This window comes from Camelus ferus, chromosome 25 (assembly GCF_009834535.1).
Source record: "Camelus ferus isolate YT-003-E chromosome 25, BCGSAC_Cfer_1.0, whole genome shotgun sequence".
NCBI classification, from domain to species: Eukaryota; Metazoa; Chordata; class Mammalia; order Artiodactyla; family Camelidae; genus Camelus; species Camelus ferus.
In genome coordinates, this window is record NC_045720.1 from 32,798,774 (window position 1) to 32,817,732 (window position 18,959).

General features: G+C 39.6%; 1 protein-coding gene and 1 long non-coding RNA gene across 2 annotated transcripts in view; one reads left to right on the forward strand and one right to left on the reverse strand.

Moving 5' to 3' along the window:
- The window catches only part of CPQ (carboxypeptidase Q), a 389,854-nt gene that overhangs the window by 98,704 nt on the left and 272,191 nt on the right, over positions 1–18,959 (reverse strand).
- Positions 4,318–15,527, forward strand: LOC116659896. The gene is made up of 3 exons (XR_004315270.1): positions 4,318–4,531; positions 13,476–13,537; positions 14,925–15,527. It is a non-coding gene; the product is annotated as an uncharacterized LOC116659896 (long non-coding RNA).

Consider the following 18,959-nt stretch of genomic DNA (forward strand, 5'->3'; position numbering starts at 1 on the left):
CAGTCAGACACTAAGACAAACAGAATCTGAACAAAGCTTCAATATCCAGATTTGTAACAACAGGAATAACAAATGTCTTGAACTATTGGGTCTGAAAATCATGACCAACTCAAAAGAAGTAAGAGACAGAGAAAAAGAGTAACTTATCTTCCATATGGGTTCCTGAAGACTCACTGCCATTTTGGGGACCTGATCTCCAGAAATATTCAAACTAAATCTAAAAAATTATAAGCCTAGCATCCAGTTAGACAAATCAACAAAATACATTCTCTGCACACAAAAATCAGAGGGCTTCTCAAAAATCAGAAAATATTACTGTTAAGGTTATCAAGAAAAATAAGCTCCAAATGTAAATATATTAATATTTGCTGTCAACAATTAAGCCTATTGGGAAACAAAAACTCATAAGAATATTATAGGGGCTTTAAGTTCTTCCCAGAAAAAATGATTTTGTAAACATCAAGGTTCCACTGTCTTTGAAGATGGAGGTAATTCCAGAGGGTGAGTCATAACTGAGATAAGGAAGAGCCGAAGGGAGGGCAGAAAGGTGATCAAGAAGCCGACTGGGGGAGAGTGATTCCATCAGAGTGAAGGTATTTACAGCTCCACTGTGGCTGCGTTAGAGACGGCTGGCCAGCCGGTGGGGAGGCGAGGCTGGGGGAAAGAGGGGAGCAGAGGAGGGCTTACTGGGTATTAACTACTGTGCCAGACGCCGTGCTAAGTTCTTTCCAGACATTATCTCACTTAATTTTCACAATAATCCTCTAGTACCTGGGAGTATTATTACACCTGGGGGGTGTTACCCCAAGTTGCAGATAAGAAACAAAGGCTAAAAGAACATAAGTGACTTACACTATGTCACAGAGCTGCTGAGTGCTGGAGGCTGGTTAGGAACCCAGTGTCCATGTCTTGTCAACTAGACCACCCTGAATCAGGCTCCCTTACGTTGAGAACATTCCCTGACAAACTTAACACAAAAATAATTGAGGACAAACGCTAAAGGCATAGGTAGACCACAGGGGCCCGAACGTCAGTACAACGTGGAAGTAACCGGGCTGCTCCCTGGTGCATGTTTCACTGGGTCGGCCAGGTCCAGCGTCAACAGTGTTGCATCACCACCGTGGGGGACAGGGCCTGTTTTCAAGTCCTCCTGCTGACTTCCACGAGGTCCCCAGCTTCCAGCCTCTCTTCAAGTTCCAGTGCAACCCTCCTTGGAAAAACAAGGATTGAGATAAACGGAAAGCGTGGGGAAGGAAAGAAGTGGTACAGAGATGGTCACAAAGCATAACAACAAATCGAACACCAGCAGCCTGTTGCCTGCAGAAATCACGGCAGCATACAAGTCACGCTGTGCGCTGCAGACCTCGAGGCACCATGGCCCTACTCTCCCACTACACGCCGCCCACAGTGCTCTGAGAAAAGCTGTCACCTTCTGTTATAGTTTATAGGGCTCAATGTCTCACCGGGTTTAATGGGTGGATGAGCAGATAGGTGGATAAATGAACAAAAGAACAAAAGAAAGAAAATTAGTTGAGAATTAAGAAAATTTAGAGAGCGAAATGACTAGGATATAGTGATACAGATATGATATAGTCTTAAGGCCTATTTCAAAAGATGAAAATCAGACGGTAATCTGTGTTTCTTTTTAAAGAATATACAGAATAAAGAAAAAAATTTTCCCAGTAGATAATTAATTCCTTAAATAAAAACTCATGACTATAAACGGCACTGTCACAAACTCAAGATGTGGACACCTTACTCTGTCTCTCCCTGCCCCTCCTGCCAACACCATCTGGTTGGGGCAGCTGTCAGCAAGCCATACTCACTCCTAAGACCCCACCCATCCTCTATGATAAGAAAAAGTCAGATGTGACATGGAGGAGATGAGGTGGAAAGTGTCTGGATCAAGAAGGACGAATGCTGGCATTTGTCAGCGAATCCAAGAATCCAGAAGTGAAGGTGTCCCTCTGTCCTGGCTCTCTGAAGCCTCAGAAGACGTGCCATGGTTGCTGGAGGTTAGCACCGGGCCTGTGCAGACGCACAGCAAATGCCCAGGAGCTGATCTGCAGGGGCCCGAGTGGCTGGCCATGCCGAGGCTGCCAGTACCCGGTGACTGGGAGGCCTCCCCCAGGGACAGTAAAGAGATGTTGTGCATAGGACCAGCTGGGATCCAAAGCCAGGGCCACAGCCCAGACCTCAGAGCCAACCAGGTCAGCATGTGAAGAAGTCAGTCAGTTACAAGGATGTAATGTACAGCACGGGGAATATAGTCATTATTTTATAATAACGTTGCATGGACTGTATTCTATACAAATATCAGATTACTATGTTGTACACCTGAAATACAAACCAGATGGACTTCCATGGCGTCATGCTCACCCTAATATGGACAGGAGAGCCCTAACTAGGGAATAGAGATGTTTGCTAATGAGCTAAAGTAAAAGGAAAGCTAGCACCTACCTACTGAGTGCCTACTATGTGCTAAGGCAGTAGGCTAAGCACTTTATGTGCTTTAGTTCCTTTAGTTTTCCTCACAGTAATACAAGGATGCAAGTGTTGTTATTTTACAGAGCAGGAAACTGAGGCTTAAGGAGGCGAATGAAGCAACTCACTCATGGTCATGTGCACGGCCCTTCTGATCCCAAAGCCCATGCTTTAAGCCTGCCCGTGGGCCCCTCAGTGAGCCCAGTGGGCGGGGCTGACACGTGGGGATCAGTCCCGCAGGGAGCAGCGGCAGAGGCACCGGATGAAGATGACATCATCAGATAGACACTCACAAGACTCCAAAAGGAAAAGTACGCACTCAGCCAGGCGCAAAACTGAAAAGTGAGGAACTCAGACCCGGGAAGAGCTATTTTCTTGGCACTGGGCCCACTCTGGCTACAAGATGAAGGTACGTTTGTACACATTTATATAAGCAGACCGTCTAAAATGTCCAGGCATCAAGCAACACATAATTAGAGTCTACTGGGCTAGCCATCCCAGCTTCCCAGCTCTCCTTGGCCTGACTCACCACCATGTTGCTCAAGTCTACTTCTGTGTACTGGAGAGTCAATGGCATAAAGCATCAAATTGTCCTGTGCAAATAATTTTGTCTTTAAATTCTTCACAGGACAACTGGCATTAGAGAGGTTTTTTAAAAAACAGAGATGTCTAAGCCTCAAGGCTTAGACTTCACAAGGACCTAAGGAGAGAGGATGGGTCACTGCCCCAACCATCCAGCTACGTATCCATTCAAATGCTCTGTGTGATAACAATGTTGATTTATTCATTTCTGAGCCTTGAACCTGGAGTACTTTGAGTCAACTGCCTAATCTAAGCCAGACTATTTTACTGTTCCAGCATTAAATAACGGCACCAAAGTGAGTCTCTCTGTACCTAACGGACTGTGGGCATTAAATGTTAAACAAACAAGACTTATCCCAGTGTTTTGCCACCTACTTCTTTACAGTATTAAAGCTTGCTTCCACTCCCTGAGTTTCTTAAATTAGAAAAACAGCCTGTTCTTTATTATAAGTAATAACAATTTCTCCTCCCATCTAGAAAATGCATGCCATTGCCCAAAATAAAGTTTATTTCAAGAGTTACATCACCTTACACTGTAAAGCATAACTGTATCCTGGCTGCCTGAGAAAACACAATCCACTTTGAAAATTTACACCCATTTGTCATTTTAGAAAGTGTTCTTCACTTTGGCTTTTGAGCAAGTAAAGGATTTTTCTAAGGACAGTGTCAAATAACCCCCTGATTACTCCCATTTTGGTATGCGAATCATTATCTTCCGTTACCAGGCTACAGACACTGTCAGCTTTGCAAACAGCCTCTCTAAGGAAAATAAATACGTGTCAGGAGGCAAGCAAGTTCTGAGTGGCACTCGTGTGCCATTTTATTCTAGGCAGGACCTGCGGCATTTATGCAGGGTGGGCCTGCTTTCATCAGCGGCCAGGGGCATCGTGGGAAGACACTAGCTTTCAAAGATCTGGCTGAAAAAACCCCACACAGCTTCTGTCCAAACAGTCGGATGCCAAAAATGAAGCCACACAGAAACCTGTTGTGTAAAACTCCAAATGAAATAGAAGATTGTGTCTCTCTTAATAGAGGCCCCTCTCATTTCAGAACCAGCTGTTACAGACATCAGCGTACTCGGGGTGCGTCTGGTGTTCTACAGAAGAAACTCTTCAAACAAACAAACTTTGTCGGGCCGGGGTGTAGGGGAAGCAGGAGTGGGAGCAGGAGTGTGCTTTTTAATGACCAAGGCTGAATACACTCTCCTCTGGTTTCCTTTCATGTTTCTTCATAAAGCTTTTCCATGCCTTCCTGCTATTTTGTAGTGGCTTTTTTTTTTTTTTTAAATATATTTAGGTTGCCAAGCGAAAAAGGAATCTCTGCCCCCATGTACTCTATTTAGTTGAAAGACAAGTTTCAACTATCCCATGCAGGAGCATGAGCCAGCAACCTGCCACAGGAGTCAGCTAACAAAAGGCTCCCTGCAGAGCTTGTCAGTTTCCAGGCCCTGCCGCTCTGTGACCAGGTAAGTCGGTTCCCTGCGCACCTGTGTCCTCCCGGGCTGCCAGCGAGGTTGTTGGCATCACCCATCAGGGACCCAGCCACTATATTTACATTTGAGTAAGTCTTTCGTTTTGATTACTTTTTCTTGTATATTTCCTACGGGTTCTAAGAAAGGGAGAGACATAATTATAAGCAACTCATATAGGGTAGAAGCAGCTACATTTGGCTGAATTGCAATTTGGTCGAAGAAATCAGAGCTGGAATTTTTCAAATAGGACAAATATGGAGAAGGCAACAAAATGTGTTTTGCATAAGTTTCATTCCCCTGCAGGTCTCTGTACACAGGGCAGCTCCCAGCCGTCCTATTCACTGACTATAACAGGTGTAGTAGAGTAACAGACCCCTACGAGGGTATCTGCTGGATTCAAGCTCCTGACCCCTTTTTGGGGTCAGGTTTGGGTAAATCTAAGGAGCAGCAGGACTTGTACACAGGAAGAGATTCAGAAAAGGCAACTCCATTTTTAATTCTTTCATTCCTGTTCAATCTTCTACCTATCCCATACGCAACCTGTAAGTTTTCTTGGTTTCAAAACTGCTTCCTTACTTTTACTGAAATTCTGACAACTTCAAATAAACTCTCAAAAAAACACAGATACAAGGACTTCAGGCCAGATGACAGACCCAGCTGCCTGAAAGCGAAGGCCTCTGTCAGGGCACCATCGGGCTTGTTTAGACCTTGCCTCCCTCACTGTACATTTTTGGGGAAAATATTCAGGCTTCTTAACTGAGGAGGGTACCTGGCATGTGGGTGGTTATTGTCGGCACATTTTATGGAGTGTGTAATATAAACAATTTAAAAATTTTTAATTTAAATTTAAATATTTTTAAAATTTTAATTCAGGGCAGCAGTGTGTGCACATGGGAATAAATACTTCTGGAGTGGAGAGGTTAACCCTGAAGGATTACAAACTGAGATTTAATATTCGGACCAAAAAGCCAGGCACAACTCAATTTACTCACACATGGAGATTTTACCCCACTAAGTTGATAACCTCTTCAATGAAGAGATAAGGTTCATTTGTAATTAGTACCATTTATATGCAGTTAACACGTCAAAGCCCATCAAAAAGTTGCTTAACGCAGTTTAGAATCTAAGCTAAAATAAAACTTTTCTCACCACCTTCTTTTTAGTATTAGCTTAGGAGAAGTTGTCTTTGCTGGTTATTCAAACGGGTTTTAAATCAATCTATATGAAATGATCATAATTGCTCAGCTGCTGGAGGAAAAAAATCCACAAGCCTTCCCTTTCAAACCACGTTTGTGGGGGTCATTTCCCAGCACCACAGAAATGGTTTTGGTTAACATACACATACTTTTTAAAACAAATTTCCCTTTTCTCTTGAAATAGAAAAAATCAAATTAATCATGGAAATTTTGGAAAGAAAATATAGAAAAAAATAGTCACAACCCTATTAACAAGAGAGAATCTTTGTTAACAGTTTGGTATTTTCCCTCAATTCTTTTTACCATGCTTTTAAATTGTTTTCAGTTGATCCATTACACAAGTACATTTTTCATTTTACATTACAACCTAGATGTTTATCTGTGTTATTTCACAGTCTGTCTAAAGTTCTACTTATTTCAAAATATTTCATTATAAGGATGAAGCAAAATTATTCTTCAGTTGTTATACTTTTCATTTATTTTCAACTTTCAATGTTATATATATTATAATGACTAGCTTTGAACATAAAGCTTTTCAAATGTTTGAATTTTTTTGAAGATAGAGTATGAGAAGTCGAGTAAGTCAAATGGTAATTTTAGCTCTTGATATATACTGCCAAATTGCTTTCCAAATATCAAATTATATTCCTATAAATAGTAAAAAATGCCTTTTTGTTATGTTCTTACCAGTATTCTAGTTTTTTTCTTAATCACTAATTTAAAAGGCATTTTTAAATGTTATTTCATTGTTTTGAATTACATGTATTTGATTGCTACTGAGATTAAACAGGTTAAGCTTTTTCACAAATGATATATTTTGGTCCTCTGCTCATTTATTTATTGCAGTCCTGGGGCTTCTTTCTTATTGATTTGAATGCTTTAAGTATTAAGGACACTATTGGCTATAATTACATTGGAATTCCTTTTGAATTAAATTCTGTGATTTTACTATCTGTCCTTCTTTATCCTCAGTCTTCCTGCTAACAGTTCAAAAGATTGCTTTGGATATTACATAATAAAAATGAATTGGGAGAATTAAAGAAAAAAGATATCAGGAGAGTTAAATCCAAAATGTAATTGCATCTCTAACATTATAAACTCAATATTGCTCCACACACACACCAAAATTCCTTCCTCAGGCTGAGTAATAAAGACAGGTGCATATGTCCTAGATAATAGTGCTAATGATCATCAACAAAATAACTTACAGTATGATCCAGCAGAAGGATAAGGGTTAAGGTATGTGCTCCATAAATGTTCCCCCAACTATGAGAATTATTTCCTCTCCCCTTTGTTTGACATAGTGAGGAACAGTGCAATTTTAAAGGCTCCTTCCAAGCAGAGGTTGTCAATATGTACCCAGGCTTATCTCAGGTCCTTACCAAGTCCTTTAGTCATCAGATTCAGTTGCAGGTGACTGCAGATTGAGTTAGGTAGCACCAGGTCACCAGAGGAATGAAACAGAGGTAACCCAACAGTGGGAATCTAGTTATGGGGTCTCAAAGTGCAGCAAAGCTGGTTACAGCTGAGGAAGGGACCAAGGCTCACGGGCTTCAAGAGGAGTATAGAGTTGTGCATAAGATACATAAGGTGAAGAGTCCTAGGAAGTAAAGTCAAAGAATTGCAGATCAATATTATTCATCTAGAACAAACACTTCAGTCTATCTCTGGGATTCCAAAATTGTAGAATAGACAAATAAGATTATACTGTATAGCACAGGGAATTATATACAAGATCTTATGGTAGCTCACAGAGAAAAAAATGTGACAATGAATATATATATGTTCATGTATAACTGAAAGATTGTGCTCTACACTGGAATTTGACACAACATTATAAAATGATTATAAATCAATAAAAAATGTTAAAAAAAATAAAACAAACACTTCAGCTTAATAACAGCTAAACTGTACACATTGCTTTGAGGTGGTTCAAAAGATTTTAATATCAGTTCTTCTCAGTTGATCTTTCCAAAAATTCAATGTATGTTATTATATTATTTAATTGATGAAATAGCTAAGAAAAGAGAATTTCACTGAGGCATCCACCATCATAGAGCTTTTAACTCGCAGAGTAGGGAATCTCAGTCAGACCTATCACCTGCGAGACCAGGCAGCTGTGGCCTCATCAGTGACTCCAGTTTGGCCGGCCTTCTGTGGATGCCTCTCCTGCAACCTCAGTAGAAAACTCAACTTGTTTTCTCACCCAAACCTTATTAAACTCAAAAGTAGAACAAGCACCTGCTTTCAAGAGAAAGATGAGAGTAGAAAGGAAATGCCTTTGTTAGAATCTACTGGGAAGCTTGGGGAGGCTTTCAAGTTCCGGCAACAGGAAGTTCTTAGGACTCTACAAAAGGCAAGTCAGTTCTATGCCTCAGGGGCCAAAAGGGTTTCTGGTTCCCCAGAAATACATCACAGGGGAAACCAGACTGGCTGAGCCAGTGCTTGTGACTGCGTAGCCTGGATGATCCAGGCCACATGTGGATCTGAAAAAGTGCAAGTCTACAACAACACATCACTTTTCCAGGGATCAGAATTCCACCAATGGCAGTGTTCTAGAATACAACCCCGCAGGAGACAGGCTGCTGAGAGAGACTGCCAGCAGCTTTCTTTAAAGGCTTCTCTTTTTCATCAAAGAATCCAGATTTAGAATTAGACTGACTTAGTTAACATCCATGATGCACCACTGACCATACTAGCTAAAGCCGCACCTCCTAGGGCAGGTGACAGCTTCTCTAACTAAGCCTCGGGGCCCTCACCTGGGAAATAAGGATGATACAGTAGTACTAGCCGCATGCAGATATTGTGAATATAATATGAGAACACCGTATAAAAATCCTTGTAAATAGTGAACTTTCTATAAATATAAGCTATTGTTATTTTCGTATGATTATGAGCTGCTTTAAAGCAAATCCTTTCTTCCATAGACTATTCTTATTTATTATCTATAGAAAATTTCATAATAAATATAGTTTTTGGATTGTCCAATACACACAGCAAAGAACTGTAGCTAACTAAAATGAGCTGGAGGACAATACAATGACTACATGACAGCAAGCAAGCAACTAAATAAGCACAGAAGAAAGCTTTATCACAAGAGAGTGTAAGGATAAACCTTTAGTAATCAGGAAGAACATCAGTGTTATTTCACATCTCCTTATTCAAATAAGCAAATATTTTGCCCTTGAAATTCTTCAGCTTCACTATAATGGAAACATAAGAAGCTTTTTAAATGTAATATTGCTTGGCATTCTTTGAACTTCTGTGAATATGAATATTCACATCTTGCCTTAATTCTCAAAAATACAAATTTTCTCTCTGTTCTCTCCTACTGGGAGTATTTACTGATGTATAAAGTTGTGTTTCAAAATCTTTAATATTTTCAATTATCTTTTCTTTCTTTTACGCAATGTGGTAATTTTCTAATTTACATGTTCCAATATATAGACTCTCTCTTTGACAGCATTCTCCCTTTGACTATTCCTTTCATTGAGTTTTTTTTAAAAATCTAAATGACTATGCCTTTTTATTTCCAATAATTATAACTGGTTCTGTTTTGTATCTGGATATTTTAATTTCATTACCATTTAGTTGTTATTTCATAAACTCTTGTTCTTTTTTTTTTTAATGAATGCTATTCATTCCATTTTTTTTTTTTTTTGAAGATTTTAAACATACTTACTTCTTATTTCCAAGTCTTTTCCACCATAATCATGCCACCCTATGATGACTGGGGTAGCAAGGCATGCTATGATGGATATAAACTCAGGTTGCTAGACAGGGTAAGGGAATGTAAGACTGGGGGTTAGTGTAAGCAGAAGAATGAAGGTGATAAAGATTATGTGAGAAAGCCACTACATAATTTCCATTTTTCTCAAGTTAGAGTTTAAAATATTGAGAGAAAAGTGTTGAATCCTTTAAAGAAATACAGTAGCTTAAGACGTATGATAAATTAAATGACCTGCTTTACAAATTCAAAACACTAACTACCCTTAGGTAGTATTCATGGTCCATTGCTTAGCCAAAGCTTAAGACTTACCACTGTTCTTAATAACTGTGGGTTGAACAGATGTGTGAAGAATAGATGGATGAATACTAAGTAATGACGAATTCCACAAATGGAAAGTCTCAGTCAAGAGAAATGATCATTTATATCACATCTCTTCAATTACAAGAGCATTTTTTTTACATTTAATGTTTTTGAAATCAGAATAGTCTTATGATCAATGTGTACATTCATTGAGAAGTTTTTTTCCCCTCTCTAAAAATCTCTTACAGCAAAGGTTTATCTTTCAACTAATGAGATTTGGAGTTAAAGAAATAAAATATTTTAATATCATAATTTAGAAAAGGCTTTACACACCTGCATGAAAACAAATGAAATGATAGCAACAATTTGGAAATTTCTAATTAAATGGGAACCACAGAGACCAATCCCTAACTGAAATGGGTAAGCTATGTTATACTATAAACTCAGCAAAAAATATGAGGTTGGTCAAAACCAGAGGAAAATTAAATTAGATGTTTTGAACTCTTCAGAGGAAAATAACCTCTTCTTAGTTCTCTAGGGTCTGTCCACATGAGCAGCTCTGACTGTTCTAGCCACCACAAGTTTTCTAATAAGCCAGTGGAACCACATTTATGAGTTTAAGAGGAACTTAACTGGTAGAGAAAAAACCAAAAGGGGATTTGTGAATGCTCTTGATCAAAACTGAGGTATCTCTGGGAGAAACTTTCCCCTTGAGAGTAAGAAAACATTTGAAGAGACTTTCCAAACAGAAGATCTCGGACAAAAGGCAGCAGTCCTGAATCATGACACAGTCATAAATTCTGATGCTCTTATGCCCTAGCAAGACTCGAGGTGAGTGATGGGAGACCTGGGACCTTTAAAAAACAAGGCCCGTGGCTCCTCCTGGTAGAACATTTCCAGACGCTCAGTCTACCTTATTCCACAAGTAGCAAACTAAGTGCTTTCCTTAGTCAATAAACCAACCGAGGCTCTGGGGCAAATGCTAAAGTCTTTGAAAAGAATTATCATTCTTTTCAGTAAATCTCATCCAGTGTTATGACCTAATGAGTTAATTATGATTCTTTGTGAAAAGCTGGAAACATAGACATGAAAAAATGATAGTCAAAAAGATAAACTGCAAATAAGCATAAGCAACTAGTTGAAAAGAGGAACTAATTAAAGAATAGATTGTAAAGGAATTAAATGTATAATACTAAAAATTAATAACTCCATTCATACATACATTAGGTATGGATATGGATATACCTAAAAACTCATAAGACCAAATTAAATTCTAACTTATTTGTTAGATTAGACAGACTTTATGCCTTGTCTACAGGTATCACTCTGTGAAAATAAAAGCTGAACCTGGGAACTTATCAAGTCGAGAATTATGGAATAATGAACACTTTGAAATAGAACGAACTTTGAAGGTCATGTAATTTAAAACCTTTCCTGGTCTGCAAATCCTTTGTGCAACTCTGGGACCAAATGATTCTGTAGGCTCTGCTTTTGAAGAGCCTCCAGCCACCAGCTGACCCTCCGTTTCCCTTCACAGTCAAGTGCCCTGGAGAGGAGATGAATGCTTCATCATCTCCACATCCTCTTCCCATTCTCACTTCTGCTGTTTGTGATCAGACTTCTGCTTTCCCTACTGCACTGAATTTATATTTCCTAAAAGCACCGACAGCCCCCACTTTCCAGATCTATGGAACTCATTTCTGTTCTTATCTTCTTGATTTGTGTTTGGCACTTAACGCTGTTGCCCACCCTGTTCTTCCTCCACACCTCTCGCTGGTTCTCCTCTACGCATCTGCTCTATTCCTTCTTATCTTTTTCAAGGACTTCTTATCCTCGGCCCTTCAAATACTGACCTACCCTAGATATCTGGTAATGGCCCTCTCTATTCTCACTCTGAATCTTCTATTAGATCTCCCACATTTCCTTGGTTCCAACCACCATCTAAGACCCTAAAAGACTCACAAATCCAGATTTCAGCTCAGAACTCTAGTTGAGCCAAAATTTAGACATTCAGCTGCCTATCAGGCATTGTCACTTGTATACCCCATAGATCCCTCAAACTCCACAAAATCAAACTGTTGCCCCCCACTTAAATTGGCTTTTCTTGTATTTACTCTTTCAGTAATATATATTCAAACTGTATTTTGCATTATTTCCTCCACATAAGTCAGCTTCCCCTGCATTTACTATTTTTTTTTTTAGAGCTTGGGATTTTTTTCCCCATTTATTTATTTATTTTTATATTCCACATATAAAAGAAGTCATATGGTATAGCACAGGGAACTACATTAAATATCTTGTAGTAACCTATGGTGAAAAAGAATATGAAAACGAATGTATGTATGTTCACATATGACTGAAGCATTATGCTGTAAACCTGAAATTAACACAACACTGCAAACTGACTATACTTCAGTAAAAATATATATATACAAAAAAAAGTCATCTGGTATTTATCTTTCTCTGTCTGACTTATATTACTTAGCAGAATGGCCTCAAGGTCCATTCATGCTGTTGAAAAGATTTCATTCTATTTTATGGCTGGATAATCTTCCACTCTGTGTATGTGTGTGTGTGTGTGTGTGTGTGTGTGTCTGTATCTCAAAGTTTACTCATTTATCCATCAGTGAACATGGGCTGTTTTCGTATCTTGGCTGCTGTAAATAATGCAGTGATGAACATGAGGTGCGTATGTATTTTCAAGTTAGTGTTTTCATTGTCTTTGGATAAATACCCCGAGGTGGAAGTCCCAAATAAACAAGCTAACTTACAACTTAAAGAACTAGAAAATGAACAAATGAATCCCAAAGTTAGTATAAGGAAGGAAATAGCAAAGATTAGAGCAAAAATAAATGAAATAGAGACTAAAAAGACATTATAAAAGATCAAGGAAACTAAGAACTTGTTCTTTGCACTATTTTGCACAACAATCCATCAAGACATCAAAGTCAGAAATTTGAGTTTCTTCGATACTTCTATCATATGCAGCTATTACAGAAGGAAACCTCCTCCTCCTTCTTCTTCATTATTATGATCATAGCAAATATTTACTAAGTGTTTACTGTATGACAAGCATTCTTATAAGCTTTATAAGTTATCTCACTTGTTTTTCACAATTATTATTAATCCCATTTTACAGATTAGTAAATTGAGGCAGAGATTAGTTGGTAACTTCCCAAGTTAACAGAGATAATAAGTAGTGGAGTTGGTTTGCAAATGCAGTCTGATTCAAGAGCCTATGAGTCTTAACCACTATGCTGATTAGTTATCAAGATTGTACAGTTTAATTCCTCAGCCTCTTTCAAATATGTCTGCTCTGCTCCATCCTTATAGCATTGCCATGTTTGTGCCTAAAACAGACTCCAAAATACATGAAAGCCAGGATCATCTGAGCCTTTGTTTATCAATGTCCCCAGGACTTAGCACAATGATTAGCACTTAATATATCCTTCGTAAGTGTCTGCTGAGGAAACAAATAAAATATTTTCAATATGTTAATAATAGGTAGATGGCCATATACTTTACTGTCCAACCTGGGGAAGTTTTGAGAATGAAGAGGGCACTGTCAATAATTACTCTGGGTCAACAGGAATAGATTGGGACTATTCCAGACAAATTGAGGCATACTATCACTCTAATAATTAGGCTACGATGTATGCCAGATTGATTTTTGGCAACTCAACACCATTTTCTCCTTCCTTACTCTCCCTAGTATTACTGGATTGGGTGCCCAGGAACCACATTTCCAGGAATCTATACCACCAGGGTTATGAGGTAAGATGAAAACAATGAGCTTCATTCATGTGAGATTTCAAAGACAAAAGATAAATAGAAACCACTATTGCTCCTTTGAGGTGAATAGTCACTTGGGACTTGACAGATAGTTTTTGCAACAACTTCCAAGTATCTTCCTACAAGCACCCACTTTGGTGCCGGGGACAGCTGAAATCATTGTTGAAAGTTTTCTGTCATTTCTGTGCTTCAAGATTTTCTGAATACTAGCAGCCACCTTCCTGATCTTCCTTCTCCCAGGCCTTTCACCATTTTTATAAATCCCTTCATTTGCAAGATAATCAATCCTACCAGCCTCAGAAGACAGACAAAATTTTCAAATCTCTATGTGTTAGTCCAGCAAAACTTGACTTTTCGCTCATGCAAAGTCCAAATACAGGTTGATGAGAGACTCAGGCAACCAGGATCCTTCCATCTATTTCCATCTTTTTATATAGCTTCCAGGGTTGCTCTCAGGGACAGTAAGGGTTGGAAGAGGCATACAGGCTCTTAACCATTTTAGTGCTGGGAAATTAATTAACTCTCCTCCTCAGTCCTTGAGCCAGGACCATCATAAGTTCCCAACACCACAGTAAGAGAGGATAAGAGAACAATACAACGGCAAGCAATACCTCTTTCTGTCATAGGCTCTAATCCCCTAAATTAAATCCCTTCCTGCTTGAAATATCTCAAGTAGTTTTTGTTCTTCTAATTGATACACTATGAAATAATGCACAATTGTAGCACCTAAATCTATGAACTTCATGAAGAGGCACTAATCACTTGTTTTCACACCTAAATGTGTAAACATTGGTTTTGCTGTGTTATATACAAGAATATTATCTTATACAAAATTTTACATACATGCTTATTGCTTAGCTCATATACCTACTGAGAGAGATTATTTGAATCAATAGATTCAATAGTAAAGACTAAACTGGTATTAATGTCGTAAATGAAGAGAACAAAACTTTGTTGTTATGTAACCTATTTACACATATATCTACCATTTCTTTGAATTAAAATGATCTATATTTTTAGTGAGTAATAATGCTTTTGAAATTTTTAAAGATATAGGACTGTACCTGTTGGACCTATAAAGACCAGGGCTCACATCATTATTTTCTTATACCAACATGCCTGATGATGCATAAGGTTGTACTAAAGTGAACAAGAGTGGATGCCAAACAGGACATTGATGCTTGAATTTAGTAATCAATATATTTTCATAGAAAGCTGTAAGCTTTTGTTCATCTCTTATTCAAGAAACAAGTAATACAAATGCAAACCAACTCACGCAACACAATATTTGAAAACATTTGTATTAGCACGATTATAGATGTAGATGCATCATATATACTGTGCTAACCTTCATCCTTTCCATTTGAAGGTGATGTTCAATGGCCAGGCACGTGTTTCCATCTCAGTGACTACAGTGAAGGTGAGTTAATTTCCAGGGATGATGTATGGTCAATGTAGGTGGCAGCGCTAGCCTACCCCTACTACAGGCAACATTCAGTCCCTGCTTGAAGTGAGACATTCATCACTGTGTTCTGCCTATTCATGTCTCTGTCAACAAATGAAGGTCATGTTACTCCCTCCAATTTGTGTTAACAGGAAATGTGGGTACAACAAGCAATCTGAAAGATAAATATGAATTGAGAGGAGGCACTTCAGGTGAGCCATCACAGGACTGAAGTCTAATTCTGCCGCTTTTCATTCAGGTTAATCTATGGGAAAGAAAGTGAGTGAAAACTCACCTTTATTGAATACTTATTCTGGGCCAGGTTCTATGCTCAATCATTTCAGATATATTTCCTTACTGATTCATCACAATATCTCTGGTAACAGGCACTGCTGTTACCCTTATTTTATGATAAGGAGGCCTCATGCATCACATACTGTCTCAAAAACTTTGAGCAAAGCTTCTTATCTCTCTCAGCCTCAGTTTTCTCATCTACAAAGTGGGAATGATAATACCAACCTTACACCCAGGCATTCTTCACACATGGCATTATTTATGTAACATTTCTCTTTCTCGCCTGACTATCAGCTACATGAAGCTTTCAAATGCAGACCTGTCTGAAGCCAAAGGCCCTCCTTCCGCCATGCCTCAGAGCCTACCTGCAGGAGGGACAATCTAGATCTCCTTGAGACACGTGCACGTCCTCAGGCAGAAGCCACGTTTAGTACAGTACTATGAAAAGCTTAGCTTTGCCACTAAAAATACTCAGGCATCAACGACCAAAGAAGAAAACTGCAGAAGCAAAGCGGCCAGTGATGATAAGCAGAGAAGGTCACCTTGCCGCCGATGATCACATCAAGGGACACAGAGCAGACCCAAGTCAAGGTCAAACGCCTCTGCTTTGTGTGCCAGATACTGAGACTAGGGAAGAATCTACAAAGAAATATCATGAACTTTCCAAGTTACTCACTTATGACCAAGGGTCGGTGGTTGGCCTGTTGATTCGCTATGGGTCTTTTGCCTCTGCTCCCTCTCAGTCGTAGAGAGTGGAAAATGAGAACCCAAACTGAAAACTGCCACTCTCTACAGAGGCAGAACAAGACCATCAAAGGTAACAAGAATCATAACAGGTTATAATTGCTTTAAACTTTCCCCTGTCACTTTATCAACCAACCAATGACTATAGTACCTGCCCCAGTACGGACCAAGTTCTGGTAACCAGAACACATACAGACCCTGCCCTCGTGCAGCTGATAATGCAGCAGCGAAGGGGATGCTAAGAAATCACTGCGTGTGTGACGAATGCCCAGAACAGGCAAGAAGACTGAAGCTGGGTTTGGTAAGAAGTTTTGTACATTGCTTCTTAAAACAGTAAGTGGAGCAGTCAGGCCTCGCACCTGGGCCTTGATATCTGTGTGCAGGACCCTTTCTGTATTGCTACACTGCCCAGCTGCCTGCCTCTAAAGGGCTCCCTGCTTCCAGTCTGCTGAAAACTGAACATGGTTGAACATGAACTAGAATGAGAAAAGACTGAATGGATGGATATCAGCTGATTCTGGAGCTGGCTGTCCAGGGTGGTGGGGTATGCGGAAGTCCAGCTCACGTGTTTCTTTCTTTTCTCTTCTGCTGCACATGCTTTCAAAGTAACACATGCTTCATGTGTGCTGCAAAACTGGTCACATGCATTTTTTTCTTCAGTCATTTATTCTTGAAGATGCTTGTCACAAACAAGGTATTCAGCGGCCGCAGTGGCAGTTTTCACTTAGTGCCTCAGAACAGGGGCCTGCAGAGGACCTGCCTTCTCTGGGCAGCGCTCGGAAAGACGGGCATCACCTCTGCTTCCTGGCAGCCGAGCGGGACGGCTGCGCAGAAGGCACGGCGGGAGCCTGTCTCTCACAGATGGAATTCACACAGCAGATAATCTTGTCTTAGTCTCAACACAGCCAGGGCAAACATAACATTTTAAACAGGCTCTATATAAAACAAGGATTTTGGAAAAAAGAAAAAAAAAGCTATCTGGATCAAGATGTATTTCCCTCTCTCAAAGAGAATAAATACATAAGAAAATCCATCTTTGAAGACCAAATAAAGATAAGCACGCATACACACACTCATCAAGGAAAGCTCCTAAGACTCTGACTTCACGTCTCCCATGCAGCGTCCTCAGTTTACACTCAGCTGAAGAAGGAGGCATTTCTGTTTGATCATTTTTATCTCCTCCCTCTTAGCAAATATCTGCTTTTTTAAATTGCCAGCTGTTCTTAACAAGAAGCAGGATGACCAAAGTTTCCTTTTCTTGACGGAGTCTTGTAAGATTGTAACTGCTAATACTGTTACTTCCACCATTGAATCACATGAGATAAATCTTCCTGAGTTTGTGAGGTCAGCAATCAAGGTTTTGTCAAAGCTGGAAAACAGCATGTGTACTTGGCTGTTTCTCATGGTTTCAAGCAGTAAATCACAGGGAAAGAGAAATAAAAAGGCATTTATTGAAATTAAATCATCTATTCATAAATAGCACATTTTTCTCTCAGTCTGAAAGATTTGAAAAGAAAACAAAAACCCTGGATGTGTATACAGTAGACAGGGGACATGCTGATCAGTCTCAAGTAATATATATATATGAAAAGTTTTAGAAATAAGACTTTTGTAGAGTAGTAGGTATGTAATTTATTTTAAAAATTGACAGTAATGAAGTTAAATCACTGAGGAAAGATAAAAGATTATTTCTCTTCTCTAGCCATCCTTCAGTAAATGAAAGAGGGGAAAAAGTATGTAGAACTGCATCTGAACATAAAATTTCAGGACAGCTAAACATAACAAAACAACCCCACAACTGAACTAGTGAACAGCGATCAGATCCAAAAACAACAACAAAAAATGCTTGAACCTCTTGGATGTAGATCAACTCATCTCACACATTTTTGAGTCTAAAACAAACTCTACATAGTTGCCGACAGACAGTGTGGAAAGAAATATTACCTCAAAGATGATCACAGCGATTCACAATGACAGGACAACTCCCATCTTGGGAATTCATGTCATGCCGTTCAGTTACTTTTTACAGCACTTGGAGAATTATGAAAAATTTGCCACTGTGACCACAACTAATCTCCCCACTTGGAAAAATTATCAAATCAAATCTATCTTCCTCCATAAGAGAAAGTAACTGTCACTTTAAACATGTGTATATCAAAAGGGACTGAAAGTAGCTCACCTGGGCGACTACCTAGGTTAAAAGACGTTTTCTGAGTTAATATTAATGTGATGTTTAAGACGGAGTTTAAGAAAGGACACAATAAAAACGATTGAATGATTACACAAAGGCTAAGTGATTAAGGGCGAAAATCCAGAGACAGTATAATGACAGTGACCAGGTCAGCTAGACGTAGATGTGGACCTCCCATCCGACTTTATGACATGCACCCCAAACGTCACTCCTCCAGGCCACTGTGCCCCCTGTGCCAGGCTGCACTGCCGCTCAGTGTTCTCCTTCCCTTCCTTGGCTTCCTTTCCAGTCCTGTGTTTCTGTAAGAGACCAGGGGCCTCTGTGGATTGACTCCTCCACTCCCCACAGCAAGCTTCTCTCTGGCCCTCCCACTTTCCTGGCCAGAAGTATTTAAGTGAGGACAGTTCAGCTAAATTTGACACACAGTATTATTGATGTTATCTTGTGTTGGCTGCTGGACGTGGAAAGATAACAACTGATGCCTCAGGAGCTCAAATCTGACAACGGAAATAATGAGCACGTGTAACTTACAGAGACGGCGTGAAGGGGGAGAGGTGAAACAATATGGCGTATTTAGGGATCTGCAGTAGATGCTGCATAAAATACCCCTGGATGCACACAGCAGGCAGCAGCCCCTGTGGGAGGGCTTGAAGGATGCACATGGATCCACTTCCCAGGCGACTCCTCCCTGTGCCCACTCAGGGACCTATGTCCACTCCTTCCAGGCCACT